Source organism: Somniosus microcephalus, unplaced genomic scaffold (assembly GCF_052327205.1).
Source record: "Somniosus microcephalus isolate GS21.2 unplaced genomic scaffold, FLI_Smic_1.0 unresolved_chr1, whole genome shotgun sequence".
In the NCBI taxonomy this organism is placed as follows: Eukaryota; Metazoa; Chordata; class Chondrichthyes; order Squaliformes; family Somniosidae; genus Somniosus; species Somniosus microcephalus.
This window is the reverse complement of record NW_028225179.1, coordinates 105,642,848-105,649,439: the sequence shown is the minus strand read 5'-3', so window position 1 is coordinate 105,649,439 and position 6,592 is coordinate 105,642,848. Positions and strand designations below refer to the sequence as shown.

The 6,592-nt window shown below is 45.6% G+C and overlaps 1 protein-coding gene across 2 annotated transcripts in view; it reads left to right on the top strand.

Moving 5' to 3' along the window:
• The window catches only part of LOC147095683 (complement C4-like), a 623,807-nt gene that overhangs the window by 47,726 nt on the left and 569,489 nt on the right, over positions 1–6,592 (top strand). The gene's annotated exons all lie outside the window — the stretch shown is intronic.

Below are 6,592 nucleotides of genomic sequence, written 5' to 3'. Positions count from 1 at the left end.
GATTTCTGAAATCAGGGCATATTTGTGAGAATTTTTGGTAGAAATTCTCCCTGATGCCCTGATATTTTCCACAAGCTGTGAGGAAGTGCATCTCTGTCTCCACCACTCCCTGACTGCAGTGAGAGCATATCCTGTCCTCTCTTGGCAGCCTGGTCTGCCTGTGTCTGCCTTTTTCGATCGCTAGGCTATGTTCGCTAAGTCTGTACCTTGTCAAGGTTCTTCTCAATTTGTTATCCTTTACCATGGTCAGGTAATCAGCTATGTTGTATTGTCTGTTTAGGGCCAAGTAGCAATTGAGTTTGCTTTGGGTTTTTGTTGTTTCTGCCCAATATGTCAGATATTTTTCCTTTTGCTTAGCGACGATTGTGTTGGGTCGAATTCTTTGTGTTACCCTGTCACTGTCCTGGGGCTGGTTATTGTTAGTTTTGTTAGTAGTTACTTCACTGAGTCCCAGGACTAGTTGACTGAGGGTATTCTTCTTTATGGTCAGCTCTTGGCATTTCAGGGCGTCGTAGTGATAGCATTGGGGATTGCTCATTTGTAGGTGATTCCAAAATTTGGTGGCTCTTTTTTGGATAGTGATTATTAATGGATATTGGCCTAGTTCCGCCCTGCATGCATTGTTTACTGTTTTCCTTTGAGTCCGGAGGATACTTTTACAGAATTCTGCATGTAGGATCTCAATTGGGTGTTTGTCCCATTTTGCGAATTCTTGTTGAGTTAGCGATCCCCATACTTCACTGCCATAGAGTGCAATTGGTTCAATTACTGATTTGAAAATTTTGAGCCAAATGCTAATTGGGATTTCTATTTGGATTGATTTTTTGATGGCATAGAAAGCCCTTCTTGCTTTCTCTTTCAGTTCATTCACAGCCAGTTTGAAGTTTCCCGTAGAACTGATTTTTAAGCCCAAGTATGTGTAGTTAGTGGTTTGTTCAATTTTGGTTGTTCCTACTGTGAAATTTATTTTGGGTCCCTGATGTTTGGATCTTTGCTGGAACACAAGGACTTTGGTTTTTTGGGGATTTATTGTCAGGGCCCAAGTCTGGCAGTACGACTCCAGCAGGTCCAGGTTTTGCTGTAGCCCCTCTTTAGTAGGTGACAGCAGAACCAGGTCGTCTGCATAGAGGAGGAATTTAACCTTGGATTCATATAGGGTGAGGCCGGGTGCTGTAGATTGTTCAAGTAGTTTTGCCAATCCATTTATGTAAATATTAAAGAGTGTCGGTGAGATTGGCGAGCCCTGCATCACCCCCCGCCCCTGTGGGAAGTATTTTGTTTGTTTGTCTCCAATTTTAACTGCACATTTGTTGTTTGTATACATTGATTTAATTACATCATATGTTTTCCCTCCTACCCCACTTTCGATAAGTTTCAGGAATAAACCGTCATGCCAGATGGAGTCGAAAGCCTTCTGGAAATCTACAAAGCATGCGTAGATTTTGCTTTTGTTATGGTGAACGTGTTTGTCAATTAGGGTCTGTAGGGTAAAGATATGATCGGATGTTCTATAGTTTGGCAGGAATCCAATTTGGCTTTTACTCAAGACATTGTGCTCCTCAAGGAAGTTTATAAGTCTTTTGTTTATGATGCTACAGAATACCTTCCCCAGGTTACTGTTTACACAGATGCCTCGATAGTTGTTTGGGGTCGATTTTGTCCCCACTTTTGTATATGGGCGTTATGAGTCCTTTGTTCCAGATATCAGGGAAATAACCGACACTCAGAACCAAGTTGAAGAGTTTTAGGATAGCCAGTTTCATTTTGTTGTCTGTGTGTTTAATCATCTCGTTTAGTATGCCGTCTGTCCCGCAGGCTTTTCCTGGTCGCAGGTCCTTGAGTTTTTCAAGAAGTTCTTTTTCTGTTATTATGGCGTCCAGCGGGTTTTGGTTATCTTTTATGGCCATTTCTAGCTTTTCCAGTTTTTTGCATATTTGGTGTTGCTCTGGTCTTAGTGTGTTTTTCTGGTATAATTTTTCAAAGTGGTTTACCCATGTGTCCCCATTTTGAATGGCCAAATCGTCGTGTTGTTTTTTGTGTAGTGTTTTCAAGTTTTCCCAGAAACAATTGGAATCAATGGATTCCTCCATGGAGCTGAGTGTATTCTTAATATATTGCTCTTTTTTGGTTCTGAGTGTGTTTCTGTATTGTGTTAGTGTCTGACAATAAGTAAGGCGTAGTTCCTCGTTTTCTGGATGTCTGTGTTTTTGGTTTGATATTTTTCTAAGTTTTTTCCTCATGTTATGGCAATCTCGGTCAAACCATTTTTCATAGTTTTTTGTTTTGGGTTTGTTCTTGCGAGCTTTCAAGTTTGCATTTGTTGCCAAATTATCAAAAATATTGTTTAGTTTACTAACTGCCCGGTTTACGCCTTCTTTATTGTGAGTGTATATGTTATCCAGAAAGGTGTCTAAGAGAGCTTGAGTTGATGCATTGCTAATTGTTTTCTGGTATTTTTCCGTGTCGTTTTTGGCCCATCTGTACGATTTTTTGGTGTTGTACAGTTTACTGGGTTGTGTTTCTATGTTGTTTGTTTCTGTCTTTTTGAGAGACATAGTAATTTGACTGTGATCTGACAGTGTTGTTTGTGGTTTGACTGTGAATGCTCCCTCCCCCAATACAACCCCTCCCCCAATACAACCCCTCCCTCCAATACAACCCGTCCCCCAATACAACCCCTCCTCCAGTACAACCCCTCCCCAATACAACCCCTCCCCAATACAACCCCTCCCCAATACAACCCCTCCCCCAATTCAACCCCTCCCTCCAATACAACCCCTCCCTCCAATACAACCCGTCCCCCAATACAACCCCTCCCTCCAATACAACCCGTCCCCCAATACAACCCCTCCTCCAATACAACCCCTCCCCAATACAACCCCTCCCCAATACAACCCCTTCCCAATACAACTCCTCACCAATACAACCCCTTCCCCCAATTCAACCCCTCCCTCCAATACAACCCCTCCCTCCAATACAACCCGTCCCCAATACAACCCCTCCCCCAATACAACCCCTCCCCAATACAACTCCTCACCAATACAACCCCTCCCCCAATTCAACCCCTCCCTCCAATACAACCCCTCCCCCAAAACAACCCCTCGCCCCAATACAACCCCTGCCTCCAATACAACCCCTCCCCAATACAACCCCTCCCCAATACAACCCCTCGCCCCAATACAACCCCTCCCCCAATACAACCGCTCCCCCAATACAACCCCTCCCCAAATACAACCCCTCCCCAAATACAACCCCTCCCCAATACAACCCCTCCCCCGAATACCACCCCTCCCCCCAATACAACCCCTCCCCCAAACTCCTCACTCTGCCAGACTTCCTTTCGCCTTCCCAGACTGGAATGTGGGACCAATCCGCTTCTGGAGGGCACTTTGTAACAATTTCAATAATTCCTCTGACTGTGATGCCACCTTTAACCATAGAAACATAGAAACATAGAAGATAGGAGCAGGAGTAGGCCATTCGGCCCCTCGAGCCTGCTCCGCCATTCAATGCGATCATGGCTGATCATCCAAATTCAGTACCCTGACCCTGCCTTCTCCCCATACCCCCCTTGATCCCTTTAGCCTTAAGAAATATATCTAACTCCTTCTTGAATATATTTAATGAACTGGCCTCCACTGCTTTCTGTGGTAGAGAGTTCCACAGGTTCACCAATCCCTGGGTGAAGAAAAAACCAAACGAAAGCAAACCGGACGAAGTGAAGGATGAAAACAAGGACCTGTGCAACGCTGTCTCTGTGGCCAATATTTGTGCAGCTTATAAATAAATAGACAGGAAGGTCGCTGGGTAACTATTTTACAGGTTTCTATTGATATGGGCAAGATAAGATATTCTCTAAACACTTTACTCAGTTTAAAACTTTTCTCTTACCTTAATAATTACTAAGGTACTTACCTTTCTGCAGTTCAATCTTTGTGCGATGATTCTACAACCAAGGTTCCTACTCTTTCGTTTACCTGCTCATTTTGTCTGTTCCCACAAAACAGTTTTTTTCTGCCACAACAATGTACGACACGCATTGGGAGCGGGGTGGGAATCCCACGGGATCGGGTGGGTATCCCACGGGATTTGCACCACGCCCAATATTAGAAACATAGAAAAATAGGAGCAGGAGTCGGCCATTCGGCCCATCGAGCCTGCTCCGCCATTCAATATGATCATGGCTGATCCTCTATCTCAATACCACATTCCTGCTCTCTCCCCATACCCCTTGATGCTGTTCGTGTCTAGAAATCTATCTATCTCCTTCTTAAATATATTCAGTGACTTGGCCTCCACAGCCTTCTGTGGTAGAGAATTCCACAGGTTCACCACCCTCTGAGTGAAGACATTTCTCCTCATCTCAGTCCTAAATGTCCTACCCCATATCCTGAGACTGTGACCCCTCGTTCTAGACCCCCCAGCCAGGGGAAACATCCTCCCTGCATCTAGTCTGTCTAGCCCTGTCAGAATTGTATACGTTTCAATGAGATCCCCTCTCATTCTTCTAAACTCTAGTGAATACAGGCCTAGTCGACCCAATCTCTCCTCATACGATAGTCCTGCCATCCCAGGAATCAGTCTGGTGAACCTTCGCTGCACTCCCTCTATGGCAAGTATATCCTTTCTTAGGTAAGGAGACCAAAACTGCACACAGTACTTCAGGTGTGGTCTCACCAAGGCCCTGTATAACTGTAATAAGACATCCTTGCTCCTGTACTCAAATCCTCTTGCAATAAATTACTCTTCACTGACTTGATAAATTTCCGGACGGGCAGGTTAGCTTAAAATTGCCTCCAGCGAGTGCTGACACAGATCTGTGCACGCATACAGGACACGCACACACACACACAAGCGCTTATTTATTATACAGGAAACTCTCGTTTAAATGGCACCTAAATATCCAGAATTCTCTATTAACCGGCAAAATTCATACTCCGAAAACAACACCTCAATAACCGGCAATGTTGCCGAGTCCGAGTCTCCCGCGGTGGCCGAGTTAGTCAGGTGGGGGTAGTTCTCCAAACTGCCACTACTCGGCTTTTTGGCGCTGTCGGAAGTCGGAAGTCGGAACACCTCAATACCCCTGTAACAGGAGTCTGACTCTCCCGCGCTGCCAGTAGTCTCTTCTGATCTGCCATTTTACAGGTGTACTGTGTGTCTCCCATGCTGCTGGTAGTCATTGCATTGCATTACCCTCAACTGGCAGTACTGTACTTAATCAAGCATCTTCCACCATCCATTTAACACCACATTCTGTAGGTGAGTACCCAGTTACTGTATACTGCACATTTCTTGATTTTTTTATTTTTCTTTGTTAAAAATAGCCTCAGTAGATAACCCTCACTGTCATCCGGAATTTTTGATCAACCAGCAACACGCCGGTCCCGTCGGTGCCGGATACCAGAGTTTCCTGTATATGGATATCCAATGCCATATCTTTCAAAGCCGGATAATTGCGGCTCAATGGACAGCAAGAGTGTTCTCTCATGCAATGAACCATGGGTTATTCTACTTCAAATGAGATGTTGGGTACCTTCGTGCCATTGAAGTCGAATTGTTGTTAAGTAGGTGGAGCCTGGGGCCAATCAGCATTTAGTTGTTTGGCGGGAGCCCTGCCATTGGAACATGCCTCTTGTTTTCAGGCTTTTTAAAAATTAGTTTATGGGATGTGGGCGTCGCTGGCACGGCCAGCATTGATTGCCCATCCCTAGTTGCCCTTGCGAAGGTGGTGGTGAGCTGTGTTGTGTCCGTCAGTAGTAAGACACAAGACTGCAGGAGAACGGTACAACAGGAGTTTACTCAACGTGGCTCACTCTGGAACTGAACTGTACAGATTACTACTCAGTGCTATATACAGGTGTGGTCACTGCCGGTACTACAGTATACATGAGCTGTAAAAAGTAGTTCCCCCCTTAAAGGTATATATATTACAAGCTGCCTTCTTGAACCGCTGCAGTCCCTGTGGTGAAGGTAGGGAGTTCCAGGATTTTGACCCAGCGACAATGAAGGATTGGCGATATACTTCCAAGTCAGGATGGTGTGTGACTTGGAGAGGAACTTGGAGGTGGTGGTGTTCCCACATGCCTGCTGCCCTTGTCCTTCTAGGTGGAAGAGGTCGCGGGTTTGGGAGGTGCTGCCGAAGAAGCCTTGGCGAGTTGCTGCAGTGCATCTTGTAGATGGTACACACTGCAGCCACGGTATGCCAGTGGTGGAGGGAGTGAATGTTTAATGTGGTGGATGGGGTGCCAATCAAGCGGGCTGCTTTGTCCTGGATGGTGTCGAGCTTCTTGAGCTTCCAAGCAAGACGCACTCACCTAGCATTAATGTAGTTTCTGCATCTGTGAAAATAGCTACCCATCGAACTGACTCTCTATGCACGCGCTGCACAAATATACAAATAAAACCCTATCACCGACAGCAGAATATCGGTTCAAAATTCCAGGGCCTGGGAAGGTGAAATGAAGACGTCAGTCCCGGGGGCGTCGGAATTTGCAGGAGGTGGAAGTTGGGACGGGAATCTGTTCCGCTGGGGCCTCTACCCGTTTCTCAAACTTGGACAGCTCCAGTGGGAGGGGTGCAGGAGCTACTT